We start from the raw sequence: 5070 nt of genomic DNA, 5'->3' as shown, positions 1-5070 counted from the left end.
TCATTTTTAAAACAAACCATAACCTTTATTTCATAAATAAAGGTTTAAAAAGCTTTACGTAGATTATCAAATAATGATAATCTAAAATATCCTGTTTACACACGACCATTACATAATAGTTTACAATACAAATATGTTACATCGAAATCAGTTTCTTGAATGCAGTTTTTACACAATATCATACAAACATGGACTCCAAATCTTGTCCTTATTTTAGTATACAACAGCGGAAGCTCTTAGTATTCACCTGAGAATAAACATGCTTTAAATGTCAACAAAAATGTTGGTGAGTTATAGGTTTAACCTATATATATCAAATCGTAACAATAGACCACAAGATTTCATATTTCAATACACATCCCATACATAGAGATAAAAATCATTCATATGGTGAACACCTGGTAACTGACATTAACAAGATGCATATATATAAGAATATCCCCATCATTCTGGGACACCCTTCGGATATGATATAAATTTCGAAGTACTAAAGCATCCGGTACTTTGGATGGGGTTTGTTAGGCCCAATAGATCTATCTTTAGGATTCGCGTCAATTAGGGTGTCTGTTCCCTAATTCTTAGATTACCAGACTTAATAAAAAGGGGCATATTCGATTTCGATAATTCAACCATAGAATGTAGTTTCACGTACTTGTGTCTATTTTGTAAATCATTTATAAAACCTGCATGTATTCTCATCCCAAAAATATTAGATTTTAAAAGTGGGACTATAACTCACTTTCACAGATTTTTACTTCGTCAGGAAGTAAGACTTGGCCACTGGTTGATTCACGAACCTATAACAATATATACATATATATCAAAGTATGTTTAAAATATATTTACAACACTTTTAATATATTTTGATGTTTTAAGTTTATTAAGTCAGCTGTCCTCATTAGTAACCTACAACTAGTTGTCCACAGTTAGATGTACAGAAATAAATCGATAAATATTATCTTGAATCAATCCACGACCCAGTGTATACGTATCTCAGTATTGATCACAACTCAAACTATATATATTTTGGAATCAACCTCAACCCTGTATAGCTAACTCCAACATTCACATATAGAGTGTCTATGGTTGTTCCGAAATATATATAGATGTGTCGACATGATAGGTCGAAACATTGTATACGTGTCTATGGTATCTCAAGATTACATAATATACAATACAAGTTGAGTAAGTTATGTTTGGAATAGATTTGTTACCAATTTTCACGTAGCTAAAATGAGAAAAATTATCCAATCTTGTTTTACCCATAACTTCTTCATTTTAAATCCGTTTTGAGTGAATCAAATTGCTATGGTTTCATATTGAACTCTATTTTATGAATCTAAACAGAAAAATATAGGTTTATAGTCGGAAAAATAAGTTACAAGTCGTTTTTGTAAAGGTAGTCATTTCAGTCGAAAGAACGACGTCTAGATGACCATTTTAGAAAACATACTTCCACTTTGAGTTTAACCATAATTTTTGGATATAGTTTCATGTTCATAATAAAAATCATTTTCTCAGAATAACAAATTTTAAATCAAAGTTTATCATAGTTTTTAATTAACTAACCCAAAACTGCCCGCGGTGTTACTACGACGGCGTAAATCCGATTTTACGGTGTTTTTCGTGTTTCCAGGTTTTAAATCATTAAGTTAGCATATCATATAGATATAGAACATGTGTGTAGTTAATTTTAAAAGTCAAGTTAGAAGGATTAACTTTTGTTTGCGAACAAGTTTAGAATTAACTAAACTATGTTCTAGTGATTACGAGTTTAAACCTTCGAATAAGATAGTTTTATATATATGAATCGAATGATGTTATGAACATCATTACTACCTCAAGTTTAGTAGGTAAACCTACTGGAAGTGACAAGAAATGATCTAGCTTCAAAGGATCTTGGATGGCTTGAAAGTTCTTGAAGTAGGATCATGACACAAAAACAAGTTCAAGTAAGATTTTTACTCGAATTAAGATAGTTTATAGTTATGGAAATTGAATCAAAGTTTGAATATGAATATTACCTTGAATAAGAAAGATAACCTACTGTATATAATAAAGGTTTCTTGATCTTAGATGATTACTTGGAATGGATTAGAAAGCTTGGAAGTAAATTAGTAAACTTGAAGGGATTTTTGAAGTGTTCTTGAAGTGTTCTTCCTATGATGATTATAGCTTGATTCTTGAAGTGATTTTTGATGAAGATGATGATTAACTACTGGAAAAATACGTTCATAATAGTGTGTATGTGTTGAGAGAGAATTAGAAAGAGAATTGGAAGTGAAATGGAGTGAATGATGAGTGGTAATTGGTGAGTGGTGAGTGGGGTTAAAAGGAGTTCTAGTTAGTTGACTAGCTCATGGTAGAAGTTAAAATTGATTAGTCATACATGACATAATCAAGAGTGGAATCCCATGCTAGTTCCTATTGGTATATACTCATAGTAAGTACGTTTTGAAGCTGTGTATAATACGGGTAAGAATACGACTAGAATTCTTGATGAAAGAAAAGAATGGAAAAGTAACTGTAACCATTTTCGTTAAGTATGAGTGTTTTGATATATGTATTGAAGTCTTCCAAAAGTATTTTAATACATCTAAATACACTACTTGTATATACATTTTAACTGAGTCATTAAGTCATCGTTAGTCGTTACATGTAAGTGTTGTTTTGAAACCTTTAAGTTAACGATCTCAATTAATGTTGTTAGCCCATTGTTTATTATATCTAATGAGATGTTAAATTATTATATTATCATGATATTATGATATTTTAATATATCTTAATATGATATATATACATTTAAATGTCGTTACAACGATAATCGTTACATATATGTCTCGTTTCGAAATCCTTAAGTTAGTAGTCTTGTTTATATGTATATAACTCATTGTTAATATACTTATGGAGATACTTACTTATCATAATCTCATGTTAACCATATGTATATCCATATATATATATCGTCATGTCATTTTTACAAGTTTTAACGTTCGTGAATCGCCGGTCAACTTGGGTGGTCAATTGTCTATATGAAACATATTTGAATTAATCAAGTCTTAACAAGTTTGATTGCTTAACATGTTGGAAACATTTAATCATGTAAATATCAATCTCAATTAATATATATAAACATGGAAAAGTTCGGGTCACTACAGTTTGCTCGGCTTCAAGTCTCTCTTTTCTCATTTTACTCGGGTAAGGAAGTGGTGGTTGGTATGGTTTAACATAAGGTTTTGCCTTAACTGTGTTATCTTCATTAACCTTTTAAACTACCGGTTCTTTTTCCTTATCTTGATCAGAATGTGGATCTTGTGGAGTAGGAATAGCTTCATAAGAAATTACCGGTATTTCAGGTGGTTTAAGTGTAATACCACTTCTTGTGGTAATGGCTTTAGCTGTTTCATTCCGGGGGTTAGCATTTGTATCACTAGGTAGACTTTTCGGTTTTCTTTCACCTATTAACCTTGCTAGGTTACTTACTTCTTGTTCCAGATTTTGAATAGAAGCTTGTTGATTTCTAAATGCTTGAGCATTTTGTTCATTGGTTTGTTTCTGAGATGTGAAAAATTGCGTTTGAGATTCAACTAGCTTCGTCATCATATCTTCTAAATTCGGCTTTTTATCATCGGTTTGTGGTGGTTTGTTTTGAAAATTAGGTCTTTGCTGATTGTAAGTATTATTGGATACTTGTTGATTACTAGGACCTTGTTGGTTGTTGTATGGAACATTTCGATTATAATTCTAGTTTTGATTGTAAATTGGTCTTGGCGGTTGATAATTATTCTGATAATTATTTACAGGCCTTTGGTTTATATATGAAACATTCTCTCTTTGTTCCATTGTTAGTTCAACACTGAGACAATCTTTTGTCAAATGTGGTCCTCCACACTGCTCACAACTAATTCGTATTGAGTGTATATCCTTAGTCATCTTTTCCATTCGTCTCTCGACAACATCTATCTTTGCGGAAATGGAATCTAAGTCATGGCTAGAATCGGCTCTAGCTGCTTTAGATGATCTAACGATATCTTTTTCTAGGTGCCACTCATGTGAGTGGGAAGCAGTGTTATCAATAATTTTATAAGCATCAGTTTCGATTTTCTTCATAATGGAACCACCAGCTGCTATATCTATGTCTTTCCTTGTAGTGATGTCACATCCTTGGTAGAATATTTGTACTATTTGACAAGTGTCTAAACCATGTTGCGGACATCCTCTTAATAACTTACCAAATCTTGTCCATGCCTCATATAGAGTTTCATTTGGCTTCTGTGTGAAATAAATAATTTCTCCTTGAAGTCTTACGGCTTTAGATGCCGGAAAGAATTGTTTAAGAAATTTTTCAACTAAAACGTCCCATGTATCAATCGCCCCTTCAGGTAACGATTCTAACCAATCTTTGGCTTCTCCCTTTAAAGTCCAGGGAAATAACATGAGATATATCTGTTCATCTTCCACTTCTCTTATTTTAAATAGTGTGCAGATCCTATTAAAGGTACGAAGATGTTCATTTGGATCTTCCTTCGGCGCACCACTAAATTGGCATTGATTAGTTACCATGTGTAGAATTTGTCCTTTGATTTCATAATCTGGCGCATTAATGTCTGGATGAGTAATTGCGTGACCTTGGTCAATGCGTTTAGCTCTCATTCGATCTTCCATACTTAAAGGTTCCAGATTCTCCATGATTGAATTTGTTGAATCTGAATCACTAGAGGATTCTGATTTAATGGTTCGTTCCTCAACAATCTCTGTTTGAATGATTGGTGGTTTCGGAGGAAAGATTAATGGTTCAGGATCTATGAATTGTCCCTGAATATTCTCCGGATTCTCAATTGTGAGGTCGGGTTCAAAAAATGGATTATCGGAAATTTGAATTGGAGTACTTGGTCGACTGGATGACGATTCTAAAGAAAAATCAACGGCGACAATATTTGCTAGATGTCTTGATCGAGTTACAGGTGGTGAACGTACAAAAGGTGGTGAACGTTTTACTCGGTGCATTTACTGAATATCTTATTAGTTTTTAAAAAGAAAGAAAAATTATATAAGTTATCCAATTAATAG

General features: G+C 32.3%; 1 non-coding gene across 1 annotated transcript; it reads left to right on the top strand.

The window, feature by feature from the left end:
- The first annotated feature begins 4198 nt into the window (after window positions 1–4198).
- LOC139845804 (small nucleolar RNA R71) lies at window positions 4199–4305 on the top strand. Its single transcript, XR_011758560.1, has one exon. It is a non-coding gene; the product is annotated as a small nucleolar RNA R71 (small nucleolar RNA).
- The last annotated feature ends 765 nt before the right edge of the window (window positions 4306–5070 follow it).

Source organism: Rutidosis leptorrhynchoides, chromosome 4 (assembly GCF_046630445.1).
Source record: "Rutidosis leptorrhynchoides isolate AG116_Rl617_1_P2 chromosome 4, CSIRO_AGI_Rlap_v1, whole genome shotgun sequence".
NCBI lineage: Eukaryota > Viridiplantae > Streptophyta > Magnoliopsida > Asterales > Asteraceae > Rutidosis > Rutidosis leptorrhynchoides.
The sequence above is the reverse complement of the archived record's forward strand: the minus strand, read 5'-3'. Positions and strand labels throughout refer to the sequence as shown.